We start from the raw sequence: 19,117 nt of genomic DNA on the forward strand, positions 1-19,117 counted from the left end.
GTTAATCGTGTGAGTTAATGTTCAGAAGAACCCTTCACCTGTCCACTAGGGGATGTTGGTGAACCTGTACAGAAGTTGGGGGAGTACTATTATCTTTAGCATCCCAATTCTGCCTGCGAGGGAAATCAGTAATCTACTCCAGCTTAGTGCCTTCGTTGCAAAGTTCGTAAGGTATTTCTGATAGTTTTCTTCAAAGACCAAATCTAAGTGGTGAGCTATTTCTATCCTTAGATAGGTAAATTTTGACTGAGCCCATGCAAATCCCAGAGTGTCAGGTGAGGACGAGTACAGTCTGTGAGCGGGAAGAGGGTGGATTTGGAGCAATTCACTTTGAGTCCGGAGATGTGCCCAAAGCGGATAACGTCCGCCAGTATCAGAGCTAAATTGGTGGAGGGGAAGCGGATGAAGAGAAGTGCATCATCGGCATACAGGGACACTATATCCGACTTTCCTGCAGTTCGCAAGCCTCTGTGTGCATGGGATTGGCGTAGCATGTCCGCAAATGGTTCCATCGCTATGGCGAAGATCAGGGGAGACAATGGGCAGCCCTGCCTCGTCCCTCTAGCAATTCGGAAAAGGCGAGAACATTGGACCTCAGTGCGGACCCTGGCAACTGGGTCGGAGTATAGCAGTCTAACCCAGGAGAGCAAACAGGGGCCGAATTTGCACTTTTCAAGAACCCGCCAGAGGTACTTCCACGACACAGAGTCGAACGCTTTTTGCATATCGAGTGTGGCGGCTACTGCATGAACATTTGGGTTTATCCTACTCATTATGTTGAAGAGGCGCCTCAGGTTCAATGAGTTGGAGCATACCGGAATAAAGCCTGCTTGGTCAGGGTGAATAATGTGCGGCATATAGGGGGCCAGGCATAGAGCTAATAGTATGGAGTAGATTTTGACATCGCAATTAATGAGCGAGAGTGGACGGTACGAGCCGCATTGTGTGGGGGGTTTGCCAAGTTTTAGTAAGACAGTTATTGTGGCTTCACGGAGAGAAGGGGGAAATTTGCCTGCCTCTACTGATTCCTCCCAGAGGGCTATTAGGCAGGGAAGTAGGAGCGGTTTGTAGCATTTGTAAAATTCAATTGGGATGCCATTTGAGCCTGGGGATTTCCCTGAAGAGAGGGAGTCTATGGCGTCTGAGAATTCCTCGTGGGTAAATGGAGACTCGAGCGAGCCGATGGTTTCGGGGGAGAGAACCGAGAGAGGAAGGCTATCTAGGAAGGAGTCAATCTCTGGTGTCGGGCACTGTCTGCATTGGTATATAGGGATTCATAAAAGGAAAGGAATCAGAGTTAATATGTTGCGGTGAGGTGGCTAGGGAGCCATCAGGTCTTTCCACCCCTGGGATTGGTGGGGCACCAAGCTTGTGACGGAGAAGCCTAGCCAGGAAGTGGCCTGGACGTTCACCTTCACCATATTTCCTGGCGAGGCCAGGGCCGTCCAAGAATTTCAACTCGCGGTCCGCCAGAGAGCGAAACGTGTCGAGCTCCACGCCTATGGATGCTTGGGTTTCAGGGGTTTGGTGTAGCGAGCATTGGGCTTCCAGGGTAGACAGTGCCGCCTCACTCTCTGCGATATCCCTTTGAATTGTTCTAAGGATGACATTTTCTTTGGAGAGTGCTATGCCCCTGATGTAAGCCTTAAAACATTCCCAGAGGGTGGCCTGTGAAGATACTGAGTCTGTGTTTATCTCAAAGAACTCTTCAATGGCCGTCTCCAATTCGGAGCTAAAGAAGGGTCAAGGAGAGAGTGAGGTTTCATTCTCCAGTGTCTAATCCGATCGTGGTCTGGGCCCCAGCAAAGGGTAATGATCACTGGTGAATGGTCAGAGAGGGTTCTGGGAAGGATCATTAGACGAGTCACGTTCCTTATCAGTATGTCAGACACTAGCCATCTATCGATTCGGGAATAGGAATCGTGTACCGGAGAGTAGAAGGAGTAGGAGCGGGAATCGGGGTAGAGAAGCCTCCATGCGTCCACAAGTGCAAGTATGGGGAGAGATGACAATGTAGTATAGGCTGCTTTGGAAAGTTGGCGGGGTCTGGAGCCGGATCTATCCAGGTCCACGTCAAATATTGTATTAAAGTCACCCCCCCCCAGAGGATTGGTATTAGAGGGAAGCTGTCAAGGAGGGACGCGAGATGTAAGTAAAATTCTGGATCGTCAATATTGGGACCGTAGATATTTAGTAGAACCACCTCCTTGTTCAGCAGTGTACCATGGAGTAATACATATCTGCCCTCGGGGTCGATCTGTGAGGATATGGAATCAAATTTAAGGCTCTTGGGGGTGTGGCTACGAGGGCCATGTAGGAGGACGTGATCTGGAGGAGCTCCCGAGATCCTGTAATGATCCGGGCGAAAAAGTGCGTAACGATGGGCCGACGACCACTGAAAATACACACGTCGGTGTGTGAATGATCGGGCCACGCGTGGTGAACTTCTGGATGGTGTAGGAAGAACGGCGGCAGAGATCTGTGCGGAAAAGATAAGGAGCGCCGGAGACGAAAGACAACACAAAATGGCCGACCTATGTCCGGAACAAAGAAAGAAGCAGGCCGCACGGTGACCGAGCGAAAGGGGCGTACTGAGTGCGTGTTTGTCATTTGTGCAAAATACAGGTCCTCTGGGTCATGTCGAACAGAACGGTGAGGCCGAAGGCGAAACAGCCCACCTTAGACGACTTCGCTAAGACGTCCCCGGGTCAAGACAATACCAAGAGCAGGGACAAGCCGCCTGCAAGCGGCATGATGACATCGGGCGCTAACCAAGAACTCCTAGCTGTGATTGCGGACCTAAGGGCGGTCTGGGAATCTAAACTCGAACTGGCCGTCACTGAAATGAAAACGGCACTGGACCTAAAGGTCGGAGAGGTGCAGGAGGACGTTAATCTACTCCGACAGGACGTCAGGGCCTTGGCAGAGCGCACAGAGTCCCTTGAGAAGGAAGTTAGCCCGAATACTGCAGATTGTACCTCCCATAAGGCCAAATTGCATGCCCTGATACAAAGAGTGGGCAACTTGGAGAGCAGAGCGGAGGAGGCGGAAGGACGAGCCCGACGAAACAACACCCGCATCGTGGGCCTGCCGGAGGGATTGGAGGGCCACGATCCCACGGAATTCATTGAGTCCATGCTACTGCAAGAGATACCCAGAGGAGCCCTATCTCAAGGATTTGCGGTGGAAAGGGCACATAGAGCTCTGACAAGGAGGGGAGGGAAGTTGGGAATTTGCTGTGTACATAGTTATGGGGAGTTTGAGCTGGTACGAGAAGCAGCAAGCAAAAATGGAGAGCTCTATCTGTATCACGTGGGCAAAGGGGAATCGCTGCACGGAATGCAGGAAGACACTCCTGAGCCATGGGGGACCTTAAGATCGTAGCATGGAATGTTAGGGGACTCAACAGTTACTTAAAAAGAAACAAAGTCATGATGTCCTTAAAGAGACAGAAGGTTGACATTGCGTTGTTGCAGGAAACACATTTGACCCAGCAAAAATTGGAACTGGTGGGGAAGAAGTGGAGAGGTACTGTAGTAGGCTCTCCGTATTCTGCCTTTGCTAGGGGAGTGCTGGTCTGGGTGGCACCGCACGTTCCGCTCCAACTTACACAAGAGGTGGTGGACACGGAGGGGAGGTTGGTCATATAAAAGGCTTTGGTAGAGAATAGAGAGGTGTGCATTATAAATACGTATTCCCCCAACCAAAACAATGCGACATATTTTAGAACCCTGTGTACTCATCTGGGCGCGTGTATGGGAGGAGGGGTTATCTGGGGAGGGGATTTCAACTGCGTGCTCAACCCAAAGGCAGACAGATCTGATGGGAAGATTGATAGGCCCACCCCAGCGGCTAGGGTATTGCAGACATTACTAGACGACTTTGGGCTAGCAGATGTTTGGAGGCTGAAACACCCCAACAAAACACAGTACTCGCATTACTCAGCTCCGCAGCAATTGCATACGAGGCTGGATTACTTTTTTTGCCACGCCAGATGTGGTGATAGAGACCACCCAAATAGACTATAGAGCGAGGGTCCTGTCGGACCACTCGCCTCTGGTGCTAAATTGGTAGTGCTGCCGCCCCAGGGCATGGATACCGGAGACTAGAGAAACTCTAAAAGACATGGAATTACCTAAGATTAGTGCTGAAGAAAGGGAGGAGCTGGACGCACCGATTACCTTAGAGGAATTGGGGGAGGTGGTGAAGCAGCTGCCTACCTGCAAGACCCCGGGCGCGGACGGATTCCCTAGCGAGTTTTATAAAACATATAGAGAGGAAGTACTCCCCCCTATGCTAGAGATGCTCAACGAGTCTTTTGAGAAGGGTCGGCTGCCGGAATCGCTTAGAGAAGCATTGATTGTGCCGCTCCCCAAGCCCAATAAGCCAGGGCATAGCTGCGGCTCCTATGGGCCATTGTCAATGTTGAACCAGGATAGCAAGATATTGACGGCGGTCCTGACCAATAGGCTGCGTAGAGTTATTAGCAAACTGATACACCCGGACCAGACAGGTTATGTCCCCAACAGAAATATAACCCACAACCATAGGCGACTCCGCCGGGTTATTGAAGAGGGAAACCGGAGCAAGGAGGAAATGGCGGTGGTGTCCCTAGATGCAGTCAAAGCTTTTGATTCAGTGAGGTGGCCATGGTTGCTGGAGGCCCTGGAAGAATACGGGATGGGGCCGGGTTATGTTAGGTGGGCAAAATTACTATACAGTGAAACACTGGCCAGGGTACGCACAGGATCGGTGATATCTGAGAGATGGCAACTCAGTAGAGGCACCAGACCAGGGTGCCCCTTGTCCCCGATGTTATACATTCTAGCCCTGGAGCCCCTGGCAGTGTACCTCAGACAACAATATGATATGGTCGGTATTGAGGTAGGGGGAGAGAAATACCTAATATCCTTGTATGCTGACGATTTACTACTATATTTGAAATATCCGGAGGAAAATCTTCAGTATATTCTAGAGGTTATGGAAAAGTATGCAGAACTGTCCGGCATAGCGGTGAACCCCCAAAAATCGAGCATGTTCCCATTGGGGAGCTACATAGGAGCCCCACTGGAGCGGTTGCCAGTGTTGTCCGTACCTTGGGCGGCTGATTCCTTCCGCTACCTCGGAATAGATGTGTATCATACGGTGGAGGGGGAACACTTGCATTATACCGAGATGGCTGTGAAAAAAATCCGAACAAATATGAAGTTTTGGGAGGAGCTGCCGCTGGCGATGATGGGACGGGGGCCGATGCTCAAAATGGTGGTCCTGCCCAGGCTGTTACATTTCTTCAGTAATATACCATACTTGATACCCAAAAGGTTTTTTGTCAAACTGAACAGCATGTGCAGGGACTTCCTATGGCATGGAACTCGCAATAGAGTGGCACTATGGAAGCTGCAGAACTTCCATGATAGAGGGGGCATTAAGCTGCCGAATTTTGAGGCCTATTATGTAGCTAGTCGGTTGCAATATGTAACCAAATGGCTTTCTGATGAGGTAACTCCTGAATTTAGGCTGTTTGGGCAGGACTGCACCCTGTTTTACCTAAAGGAGATTATCTGGGTGCCTAGACTTGAAATTAAAGAACGCCCGGGTATGATGTGGCTTGGGTGGAAGATGTGGCGCAGAGTATGCCAACTGATGGAGAACCCGTACCCGTTTTCCCCACAGGTGCCGCTAGTCGCCTTAGCTGGGGGAGACAACCAACTCAGAATGATAATTAGGACCTATTGGGAATCGGTCGGGCTGGTCACACTGGGAGATATATGGCAAGAAGGGATTATTAAAGATTTCGAAGAACTGGGAGAAGAGGCAGGTTTGCACAGAGGCCAATATGTCACGTATCTTAGGCTAGTGCAGACTATTCGTAAAACCTGGCCAGAGACTGTACTTGCGGAGGAGCCAGATGTCCTAATGGGAACAATATATGACATATCAGAAGGAGGGCACGAGATCTCTAGACTGTACGAGATGGTGATGACCCGGGTGGGGAAGGATTTGACTCATTTGAGGCTGGACTGGGAAGCGGAGGTGGGGGCACAGATGACCGATGGGATGTGGGAACGTGCTATGGGGTACCACAAGAAGGTGTCCAGAAACGCCAGATTGCAGCAGATACAGTTATACATAACGCATAGAGCCTATATGACCCCGAAGAGAATATCTAAGTTTGTAAACACAGGAAGACAAGCATGCCCAAAATGTGATGAAGAGGATGCTGATATGACACACATGTTCTGGTCTTGCCCAGTGATTGAAGCTTTTTGGGGGGAAGTGGCACGAAAACTAGCGGATAAAGAGGTCACGCTCAACATAGATACGGCCTGGGTCTGCCTGTTGGGAGGGTTTCCCAGACCACGGAATACTAAATATGTTGGGAAACTGAGGGACCTGGCATATGTGCTTGCTAAAAGAAGGATTGCCATGGGCAGGAAGCAGTGCCACAAGCCACGGGTTGAGGTATGGTGGTGAGACTTGCAAAAATGGCCAGAGGCTGAAACGGTAGTGTGGCAGGATGCATGTAGCAAGTGCGGGGAAGAAGAAGTGGGTAACCTGATGGCTTGGAGAATGTTAATAACAGGACTGTTTGGCACATTGGTGGATTCTGCAGCTTCGGAAGGAAGCGATCCTGCCACACGCAGCAGATACAGAAAAAGAAACGCAAATAAGCTCTTGAGGGGGGGAGGGATTTGGGGAGCAGTAACGTGCGTTAATTGATGTTCATAAGTCTGTTGTAAATAATGCTGCAAGTTTGGTTTGTACTGTTTATTTGTTTCCAAAATAATAAAAACTATTTAAAAAAAAAAAGGCTCTTGGGAATTAGGGTCATAACCCCACAGCTTTGGGTAGAAAAATGAGTAAAGTATCTTTGGGGGCCCTCCGACTTGGCGAACTTTTCACAATGTTCAGTACAGGCATGCTTCTCTTGCAGAAAAAGGATTTTGACCCCGTGACGTTCAGACAGAAGCTGGAGTTGTCTCATTTTCTTGTACTTACCCAGTCCCCGCACATTCCAATTCATAAAAGTTAAGTTATCCTCGGTTAACAGTGTAGAGGTATTTGTTGAGGATCAATGCTTGTCGAAGTGATGACCCCAGTGGGCGATGGATCGGTTGAGCAGCACTGCAATATCATTCGGTTCAATACTGCCTTGCACTCAACTTCCTCTGTGGACGACAAGCATTTTATAACATAACACCCAACATAACCCACCCTCTCCCAAATCCCTCCCCCAAACAGAGGAATGATAACCCCAGACCCCATTAACCAAATCCAAACCAATGGCATCAACGCCGGGGGGCCTGTGAACCGGCCTGGTGGCGATGCTCCGGACCGGGGGGCAATTTAAGGATAAGCATGGTGCCTAACAATGACGTCATGCGTAACTTGGACCGGACTTTGAACGAATGGGCATGGCACGGTCGTACAATGGTGAACCAATTTGTTCATGATTGAGAGGAATAGTCTCACAGGTTACTGGAACATAAAGGTAGTTGGTTTTGGAATCCCCTCAACAGAGCGACAACTCTTTATTAACAGTCGTAAATAAATGGTGTAAAGAGAGGTTTAACCAGAGAAGTGTTCATCAATGAACCTGAAGGCCTCTTCTGGGATCGTGAAGAAAAACACCTGGTTAGAGTGTTCAATTCTGAGTTTAGCGGGGTATAGCATGGAGTATTTAACTCCCTGGTCTCTCAGTCTCTTCTTCACCGCTAAGAAGGTCTTGCACTCCCGTTGAACAGCCACTGAAAAATCGGGGTATAGGTGAATTCTGGTGCCTCCCAGCAGCAGTTTTCCCTTAGCTCTTAGAGTATCGCTATCCCGGAAATTCAGGACCCTGGCTATGATGGGCCGTGGACGTGCACCCGGTTTGGGTTTAGCTGTTAGGGCACGGTGGGCCCTCTCTATTGCGAACTGCGGGGAGAGTTTTGGAGAGTCAAGGAGCGTCAGCAATGTGCGCTCGAAATAGTCCTCCATCGGCTCATTGACGCCGTCTTCAGGAACACCAATAATGCGAAGGATATTTCGCCTCGAGCAGGATTCAAGGTCCTCATTCTTCTTCTTGAACTCAAGGACTCGGCTGGAGAGCGAGGAGACCTCCGCACGTGAGGGAGCCCAGGTTGTCCTCAGTGGCGCTCACTCTCGCCTCGATCTCAGCCACTCGGCCATCGGTTCTCTCGATATGAGCTTTAATAGAGGATATCATTACCATTCATGTCATCCAGTTTACTATGTAGCGTGGTGAAGCCCTCTCGAATGTACTCCATCATTTTCTGAGAGTCTATAGGATCCAATGTCGTCGAGTTGGACGGCTCCTGCTCAGGTGGGCCCCCCACCGACTTTGACTGGGTCTTTGTGAACCTATTGATCGGGCACTGCTTCTTTCCCGCTCCCTTAGTCATGTTGCCAGATGGGGGGCGAGTACTGAGGCCCTGGGAGGCAGTAGCGGTACAGAAGCAGGTCAAGAGGAGGGGGGTCGCAGGAGGTGAACTGAAGGACCACCCGAGAAGTTCCGGTCGCCCAGGGACCCTCAGGATGACAGTAGAGTGCAGATTTGTAGCAGATTGTGGAGACACTAGGTTACCATGGGCTGTCGGGGCACGAAGCTGGGGAGTTGGCAGCAGTATGGACGCGCCAAGAGCGCAGTAGGTGGATCCCCCGGTGCAGACCGTCCTGGTGAAGCAGGGTGAATGACAAAGGCCGAAGGTCTATGGTCTGCAGCAGGGGCAAAGGAAACAGTGTTCTCGGGGCCTGATGCAGTTGAGTAAGTTATGGAGGTCACCCCTTGTATCGAAGGACAGTAGGGCCAGGTGTCCAAGAACAAAGATGTAGATCGCTGAGAGGAGGAAGGGAGCCCCAGGTCAGGCGGCGGAAGGGTGGCAAGAGTTAGGGATCGCGAGTCACCAGACACAGGTGGAGCGGGTGATCCAGGTTCCACATGGCGTGGTGGGGGGGACCAATCCAGCGCACCGCCACTGACACGTTGTTAGGTAGTGGGCCCCAAGGCCACATCAGGTGTATGGCACAGGGGGCGGAAGACGTAGGCCCACAAGGATGCTTAATGTCTGGTTATTACAGGAATAAATGTTGTATCCCAGGCCATGGGCTGCGCAGGTTTCAGTCCTCAAAACCAATTGTGCGTGTGAAGTGCCCTTACACAGTGGCGCACAGCATGGGTGGGCCCGTAGCTCGAGGACCCCGTGCCCCCACAGCAGCGCCCGCTGGGCTCTGTTGGGGGCTGGAGCCCAAAGTATCAAAGGTGTCGGGGGAATGGAGGAGCGCGGCCCCAGTCACGCAGGTGCTGGCAGGATGGGGCAAAAAATGCCAGCTGTGCCTCCAGGAGGATAGCGGTCTATGCAGGAGTATATGGCCCCACAAGGTGAGCAATTGGGGCCCCAGGGACTCACCGCAGTTCCGCGGAGCGGGTGGGACCTCCAGGTGTTGCACGGAACACAGGCTGCGAAAAGTCCTCAGTCCGAATCCCGCAGGGCACAGGGCAGCAGCACGCCACCCCAGAGGCGCAGCGGAGCAGACCGCTCTTCTCTCAGACCGCTCTTCTCTCAGACCGGACCTCTGGGTGCAGGTGAGGATATGCTTGTGGAGGTTGGGACGGCGCCTCTGCCCAGGCTATAACAATCTCTGTGGGAGAGGGGGAGAGGAGAGCGCCGCGCGAGCACGGCGCTCCTCCCCCACAGCAGGCCTCAAATCCCTGGTGCTGGCGGCAATATCGGTGGAAGAGAGGGGCGGGACGTGGAAGCACCAGCCCACGGTCCAGCCTCACGGGGGCTGGATGTCAGCGAAGGGACTAATACGAAGCTCGGGGACCGGCCCAGCACTCGCTCGGGCTCCTCAGCAGTGGGTGCCCATGGTCAGAGCACGATACATCGAAGCACCGCAAGGAGATTTAAACAGAAAGGCGCCTCCCGGCAGAGAGGTCACAGTTCAGGCGGCCATCTTCCACGAGCGCAACAGCGCCCCCCATGAATCAGTATTTTCAGTGGAGAATACCAGTACAAAAGCCGATGAAATGCAAAATATAATGAAAGGAGTATTCCGAGAGGATATTGGGTGTCTCCATGGATTTGTTCACGAAATTAAGATGAAAACAAATCATCGTACTGTGGCACAGAAGTTGTGTGGAATTCCTTGGTCAATGAGGGAAGAAGTAAAGAAAGAAAGAAAGGCCATAGAGGATCAAGGGATCGTAGATTGCATTGATGCCAGTGAGTGGGTTTCACCATTAGTTGTATTTAGGAAGAAGACTGGTAAACTCAGAATATGTGTGGATATGAGAGAACTGAATAAATACGTGGTTCCAGATAGACATCCACTTCCAAATATACAAGAAATAGTATCCACAATCGGTCCGGCAAGATATTTCTCTACTTTAGATCTAGCGTTGGCTTGCCATCAAGTCAAATTGCACAAAGACTCTAGAAAGCTAACTGCGTTTATTACGCCTGAAGGCTTATATCAATATTAAGAGGATGCCATTCAGACTTGTTTCTGCTGCCTCTGTGTTTCAAAAAATCATACACAAATTATTTGATGGAGATAAAGGCATAATATGTTTCCAAGCTGATATTTTGATATATGCAGATAATTTGAAACTACACAATGAAAGATTAGAACATGTATGCAAGAAATTATATGAAGCAGGAATGAATTTTAGCAAAGAAAAATGCAGAATCAATAAGTCGGAAATTGAATATTTGGGTCACATAATTTCAGCAGAAGGCATACAACCCAGCAAACAATTGGTTGATGCCATAGAGTGTATGCCTAGACCAATTTCAAGAGAGGAGGTTCAAACCTTTATTGGGATGGCAGAATATTATTCTAAGTTCATTCGTGATTTTACTTCCCACACTGTTCCTTTGCGTGAACTCATCAAAGGAAAGGGGACTTTTGAATGAAGCAAAGCATGTGAAGAGGAGTTCAAATTCATAAAAGCTGCATTGGCCAGAGCTCCAGCATTAAAGAACTTCAGGAGTGATCGTAAGACTATTATTACTACTGATGGCAGCAATGTAGGCTTTGGAGCCGTAGTTACTCAGGAAGTTGATGGGAAAGAAATTCTCCTAGCGTTCGCTTCAAGACTGCTGAAAGGAGCTGTAAAATCCTATCCTGCAATAGAAAAAAAGACTTTAGCTATTCAATGGGCAGCAGATAAATGTAGGAGTTTCATCTGGGGAATGGAAGTAGAGTTCCGTACTGATCATAAACCGTTAATCCAGATAATCATGACTAAAGGGCTTGACAAATTTTTGAGTCAAATCAGTAGATGGATGACCCTGTTACAAGAGTTCAATTGTACAATGAAGTATGTCCCGGGGATTAAGAATGTTGCTGCGGATTGTTTGTCCCGTCTTACAAATATTTCTGAGGTGGACAGTGGCAATGAGAATTACTCGGAAGTAGTCCTCAGCATAGACACAGTGCCTATACCACGTGGAGAATGGGAGAAAGCAGTGGCACAAGATGTCTCACTTAAGAAATTACGACAAATAATCGAAAGTCAGTGTCCTGTAAAGAAGTTGCAATTTGAAGAGTCAGATTTAATGGATTATTGGAGAATAATAGATTAACTGAATATGCAAGGAGAAATGGTGATGTGAGGCGACCGAATCGTGCCACCAGTGGGTGTGCGCCAGAGATTGATTGACCTTGGTCATGAGGGTCATCAAGGAATAGTGAAGACAAAACAAAGGATAAGGAACGATTATTGGTGGCCAGGATGTGACCTTCAAATTGAGAGAGCAACTTCTGATTGTATCCTTTGCAATAGAAGCTATAAATTGTGCATGAGTACAAAATATCCTATGTTTTTGATGGAAATTCCTGAGAAACTGTGGGATAAGTTGGGCATGGATGTACTGGGCCCGATATGGAGCAATGGGAAACAACAGTTTTGTCCGGTTGTGATTGATTTGCTAACCAGGTGGGTAGAGATAGTGATTAAATCCTGCATCACTGCTAAGACAGTCATAGAATTTCTAGATGAAATATGTAAGAGAGAGAGGTATTTCCCAAAACCATCGTCACTGATAATGGTACTCACTTTCACTCCAAGGAGATGGAAGAATTTTGTTAAAAAAAAATTCCATTGAGCATAAACCAAGTGCCATTTATCGTCCTCAGATGAATGGTGTGGTGGAGCGTTTTAATAAAGTACTTAAGGAAGCAATTCGATGGGCATGGTCGAATGTGTTAGATTGGGAGAGAGCTGTTAGAGAGACAATTGTTGCACACCGGTTCACTCCACATTGTACAAAACCGAATGTCCCCATTTGAGTTTAGCAGAGGAGGTAAGGCAAACACAAAGTTGGTACCATCTTGGTTAGGAAAGGACACTAATGTGGAGAATAAACTCAAACATGTTTATGAGAATATAAAGAGCAGTCAGTTGAGAAACAAGACTGCTCATGGCAAATCAAGCTCTGGAAGCAGCAGGAATGCAATAACTGTGGAGGGACAGTTGGTTAGAATCAAACTTCCTTCTGCCCTTAGAGGTGGACCATGCAAGTGGTCCAAACCCATAGGGGTAATCAAGGTATTTAGGCACGCCATAAGAGTAGAAGATGGGGGTATGGAATATGGAGAGAGTGTTTGTGGTGAAGACAACGAATAAGAGGAATGATAGTGGTGTGGATAATGGGGTGTGTGCAGATAATACTGATGTGAGAATGAAGAAGGTTTTAGAGGAGAGAGAGAAGAATTTGTCGAGTTTTCCTTCCCTAGCATGAACACAGGAAGTCTGCGCCAGTCAAGATGGGGAAGGACTTGCCACAGACCTTGTTATTTGGAGGATTTAGAGTAAAACAAAGAGAAAGGATTTTTTGTTGTAACTGTGCTTTTGCGAAGGAGGGAAGATGTGTAGTATTGGATCCAGCTGATTGCTGGTGCTCTAAATTGAGTTCTCACCGCGTGAGGGATGGCACGCCACAGAAGCCAGTGATGTGCGGAGTGTGAGATCAGAGAGGCGGTTGAAGGAGAGCGGAGTTAGAGTCCGGTGGCGCTCGTAGATGTTCCCTTTTACTTACGAATATATAAATATAACTTATAATAAATCCATTTACCTAATTCACTCTGAGTCCTCCTCGATATTCGCAAAATAAAGGTAAGGATGCAGCACTGAATGGCAATGTAGAAGCCCTCCATAAGTGGAATAACAGGTTTTCAATGTTGGCAATCAGGTTTTGCAACACACTAAACTTCTGCAGACTTTGTATGCCTTGTATGGAAGGATGTGTACATGAAACAAAAACAATATAATAGTTTGAAAGTGTGAGAGCGCGATGATACTAATGTATAAAAATACTGTGAAATGTTTTGTTCCTCTGGAGTTATGCAAGCACTTGGAAGAGATACAGGATCAGGTAGCAATATTTGCCAATGCTCTAATGAAACCCATTTTAAACTTACATGTGGGTTCTGAAGGAGATGAATATCGGAGAAGTCTGGCTGTTTTGTGCAGGAATAATGAAGTTCATGAAAGTCCATGAAACAACTACAAACAGTACAACACAATGCATCCTACTGGGAGGTAACACTGAAGGTAACTTGTTGAATCAGAAGAAAATGGTGTAAGTGCCAAAATCATTGAAGACTGTGGATGCCATTGACTATAAGAACACATGTTGTCTGGTGAAATATTCTCCTTCTCCACTTCTAGCCTATCTTTCCCATATCCCAATACCCGCCTATCCGCCCCTGTCCCCGCAGAATGTGATTTCGATCTGTAGTCATGTTGAAATAACAGGGCGGATCCACATAAAGAGGGGATTTGGGTTCATACACTCCCTGTGGTAACATGGGCCTTGACACACTGCTACATATGATGATCCATTCTTGTATGAAATATACGTCACATAACAATCGCAACCATATTTTTCTTAGTGCACAGCGATGCTTTATGCCACTTCCTGTGATGTTACTCAGGGGTGGGGCAAAATGTCATCACTTCCCGTGATGTCACTCTGCGGGCTGGATCGTGTGATGTCACTTCCGCTACTCCTGGCATTTTGGTGAAATGACGTTCCTGGGGTGATAAGGAGGGAAGCAACCTTGCCCTTTCTGTCCCAGATCCATGAATCCTTCGTTAGAGGAAACGTAAGACAGCAAAGAATAGCCCAAGTGTGTTGCAGCAGATGTCAACGGTACACGGAGCATGCTACGCCGATAAGCCAGAGCAAGGACAACTACTACCGTGGTGCGGCCTTGACTCCAGAGACAAAGAAAGCGAAAGCAGTTCATCACAGCCAGTGAGTTGAGGAGTGAAACGATAAGAAGCCGAACTGTGTTGAATGAAAGTCGCCAAGTGGCATAGTGAAGGAAAGTTCACCTAAAAGATAAGAGGGTCACAACATGTACTACTAGGTCACACCCATATTCCTGTCTGTTGTGGATCAAAGTGTCCCTCTGGTTAATTGAGCTCTCGGTGGCTCCTGATCAAAGCACAGGTCTCCCTTGAAGTTTTTGGTGAGAACAGACTTTCTGTCTCCATCAATTCACATACCTCTTCCCTCTGAGAGGGGGTCTCCTTGCAGGGGTTGCCTACTGTAAACACTTGTCCCAGACATGCCATTCACTGCCCTTCGTACAGCGGGGTGGTAGCTAGCTTCAAGTTGATGCATTGCATATCTAAGAGGTGTTGGGTTTCCTGTCCCCTTTTATCAGTTCGGCGATCAGGCCTATCGCAGGCCTGTTTCAATTAACTCTCATCAGTTTGCGCTGCCACCAGCAGAATTAGACAATACAGAGGGCGGATCCATGGAGCCTTTGATATTTTAATTAGGCTGGCCATGGCCAGAGGAAGATGTTGTCTTCCCCCTTCCTGAGATGCTTTGATTTATCTGTGGCTGTCACATTCCAGCTAAATGTGACAGGGAGGACTGTGCCTGTAGGCTGTGTCCCCCAAGAGTACACATGACTATGTGTTTGTTGTGCGGTGAGCAGAGGAAAATGTGTGCGGATAAACCCTACACAATTTCTGAGGTTGATCTCCCAGCATTCATTTTCATTACAAAACTTCAAAAAGGCCCAGGCGAGCGAACACTCTCTGTGTGAATGGTTGAATTCCTCTGTTTTATCAAAGGTGCTGCCGTGGGGTCGGTGCCACAAGGGTCTCTTATTCTTCCTCCTCCTGCTGTACCATGGGGCGCACAGGAAACTCCCACCCACCCTGGGTGCAGCTTTGGGGATGTGGGCTGGGCGGGGAGTGCTCTTCTGCCTTTCCGGTCAGTCTAGCAGACCAGGTGACCTTGGCACAGCTAGCAGCAGAGTGGCAGAACCCAGCCCCTGGGAGTAAAGGAAGAGAGGCTTTGCCCTGGTTGAAGATGGTGGTAGAGGTGCCACCTTAAGGCCTGGACCCAGAGCACAGAGGTGGCTACTTAAGCCCTGGATCCTGGATGGTGGCCCTAAGGCAGGCACAAACTCATAGCTGCACATTCATGTGGTTGGAGGAAGACCTTCCAGAGCCATCTGGTCCTTCAGTTAAGCCCAACTAGCCATCTGGCCTCGGTGGTCAGACCAGGTGGCCTGAGTCGCGGCTGACCCAGCTGTCTCCTACATTGGCCTGCGGCCAATCTCCGCAATAGTCAGTGGGACGTGTCTCCCTGTGGGATGGACATGTGTTGCAGGAGCTGGACGGGCTCTTCCACACTTCGACTGGGGCCCCAGAGCTGGTGGGGACCAACACGCCTGGCTGCAGAGGGAGAGGCTAAGCAAGCCCATCAGCTGAAGGCCCTGGTGTAACCCAGGGTCCGGTAGGTGTCCCAGGGAAGTGCTACTGGGTCTGGGACAGGCAGTCAGGCCATGGGTCTCTCCAGAGAGCATAGCTCGGAGGTGTCCCAGCCAGAGCACTGGCCATTCAGGGGTGCTGACTCAGCCAATGTGCACCAGCCTCTGAGGCAGGATGCCAGCCACAGAACTCTGTGACGGTCCTCACTGGGGCCCTGGTCCGCTCTGGAGGGCAAAGCTCTAAAGCATCAAGGGCAGGGCCCCCAACAGCCAGCAGTTCTACCCCTTCCTTGGTTGCCACTGTGTAGACCATACATGTCAAACTTCCTTTTTTCATGCCAGATTCATGTCTATGCATGCGGATGAGTTGATTTTGCAAGCCCTGATGAAGATGGCAGTAAGGTGCGCCCTTTGCTGAAGTTGGTGCATGCCACTTAGGGGAGCACATGGTGAGGTGACATTGTGCCTGCGAATGTGTTCACTGTTCTGAGATTTTACCTGTGTTGGTTGGAAGGGAGCAGGTCCAGCAGCAATGGTGCAAAGGGAGGCGACATCAAGATAGCAGTCAGGTGAGGCCTTTTGTTGAAGTTGGTGCATGCCACTCAGGGGAGCACATGGTGTGGTGACATTGTACCTGGGGATGTGTTCACTCTGTTCTGAAATTTGACCTGTCTTGGGTGGAGGTGGGCAGGTCCAGCAGCAATAGCGTGGAGAGAGACAGAGATGTCAATTTCAGCACTGATCACAACTAAAAATTGCACAACGCAGAAACTCATACAATTGGCCCACTTCGGGTCATAAAAATTGCCCCTACTGGCCCGATGAGCTGGCCCTTCAGAGATTACCTTACAGGGAACTCTCAGCCTAGACAAGGGGCCCACCTTTATTGAACCACGGACCTGCTTCCCAAACAGTGGGTGTGACACACATATTTTGACTGTGCACAAGATAAAATGGTGGTTACCGCTGTAGTGAAATGTGAAAATTCCGCTCTTTGTGGTGTGGACACCCGAATATACACAAAACAAGTTTCCTCTATTTTCCTCCTGTTCATTCTTGAAGAAAATGCTACAAACCTAGGCATTGTCTGTGTGACTTATTGGGGGGGAAATAACATTAACTTGTGTTGGCATTTCCTTATGCTTTAGTGCGTAGCAGCTGCGACCGAGAGCCCAGTCATGAAACAAGCGAGATAGTGGACTCTGCCTCCGCCTGGGAGATCCTGCTAACTGTTCAGGTATGCAGACTGCAATCCGTTAAGCAGCTTCCGCGTGGATGGCCTCTGGTGGAAAAGCGGTCCTCGCCTTCCCCTGTTGTGTGCGCGCCTCCCTCGCCCTGCTCGGGTTTCAGGCACACACATACAGGTGAGGTGGTGTCAGGTGTGCGTACAGATTCCGCCCCCTGCTCGGGGGCACCTCACCCTGGCCCTGGCAGACAGTGCGGGGCGGCCCAGGCTCTGGAATGAAAAGGGGGAGGAATGGAAAAGCCTCGGGGGTGGGCGGGAGACGGAGGGCGCGTGAAGGGGGCTTCCATTCCCGAGCACACAACCCCCACCGGCGCCTTATCCAACTCACTAAAGACCTCCAGTGTTCAGAGATGAGCGGTTTCTATTCACAAGCGTTTACACGCCCAGCCGGGATTGGGCGTCCAGTGTTGTCCCGCACAGTGAACGTTAATTTTTAAAATGAGGGGTGTGGGCAAAAAAATCACTTTGTGTTCTCTGCTTTTGCCACGATATGACTTTTGTGATTTTGCAGTACAGTTGAAAACGACGCCATTACTATAGACATTTTTTTTGTCCGGATCTAAACCCATAATTGGGTGCACAAGGCCGTTTTGGCTCGCGATTCCGCGTTTTTTGAAAGGGAGCTTCCCTTGGTTTAGGTATTGGTCCAACTTTGCGAAGCACACTAACCAATCGAATAATTCCTCTAAACAACCATGCTAGAACTGTGACCGGCTGCACCACCCTCATTCTGGCCCTTCAGACTTCGCTACAAGGCCAAACCACCCATAAACAGTCACTCCCCGCCAGATTTTACCGAGAGGGAATGCACGTCTATATTTACTCCGCCATATTAATCCCCGATTCTAAGCGTAGAAACAGTGAGTGTAACTGCATGTGGAAATAGGAGGTGCACCGAATAATTGCGAGTTTACCACCTCAAGTAAATAAAACAAAATGGCTGGACACATGCAGTAAAGCAGAAATACTGCAAGCCGTAAAATAAAAGCATACGGTATTTGAGCACCCATTTATGCAAGTGGTGGCCAGTTTCAAACTCTATCCATTTAAAATCAAGCACTCACCGCAACCAGCCAAACATCATTGCCGATGCACAGGGCACACCTAGCAGCAAAACCTCAAATTCACGTGTCGGAAGATAAACGTGAACCACCGTGCCACGGTATGGGACCGGGAAACTGCCGCCCAGTGGAACGTCCACGAGCGCGGATGCACAGGGCCATGTCCGCGCACCTCCACAAGACCCCAGTCACTGGAGAAGCGAGTGTGTCACCCCTTGGAATGTGGCTTTTAGAGGAGAAGGTTGTGTCACTCCTGCTGCTCTGGAGGGGTTTAGCAGTTGGGACTGACCACGTCAGCAGACGAGTTTACCTAAATATATGCATACAACAGAGTGGGGCTTGAAGGCCTGGTAGTGCGCCACTGGTTCTAGATTGCAGGGGAGTATTTATGAAGCATGGGTAAAGATCCTTGGATGTGTCATACAAATCCAGCTGACAACCTATGACTAACAAGAAAGCTAGGAGTAGAGGCATGAGTCTTGGAACATTTTCTTGTTACCTAAATATATGTAGATACACACAGCATAATCAAAACAGGCCCATTCCGCTTCTGTAATGTAACTATGTGCAGATACCCGGATTGGAAGGTTTGGGAGAAGAATGCCACTGGTTATGATTTACACAAAACCGGTCCCATCCAACTGATAACAGATATAATGTAACCATGCAAAATGTGACTTGCAGTACTGTGTGGGTGTAGGTGTTGCTTTAGCAGTAAAATGAAAAACCATGGGATGTTTAATTTTCTTCTCACAAAACCAAAATGGTAGGTGAAAAATTGTCATTTGTCATTTTGCCCATCTTTAGGCGCAGTGGGAGGCCATTGATTGCATCCTTGCGTTCCACCTTTCTTCCCTGTGCACACGCATTTCCACTTCTGCTCACAGTGAAGAACACCTTAGGTGAGGGAGGAAGATGCTGGCCAGAATGACTGAATGGAAGAGACAACTGTGCGTGGGGGGCTGGGGGTTTGGGGCTAATTGAGGAATGTATGTCGCATACCCAGCAGTCAGTACCATGAGCAGGGGCGGAGTCAGGTCCTTTCAACCTTTTTAAAAGGCCTGAG

Source organism: Ambystoma mexicanum, chromosome 4q, assembly GCF_040938575.1.
Source record: "Ambystoma mexicanum isolate Mex_15411 chromosome 4q, UKY_AmexF1_1, whole genome shotgun sequence".
Lineage (NCBI taxonomy): Eukaryota > Metazoa > Chordata > Amphibia > Caudata > Ambystomatidae > Ambystoma > Ambystoma mexicanum.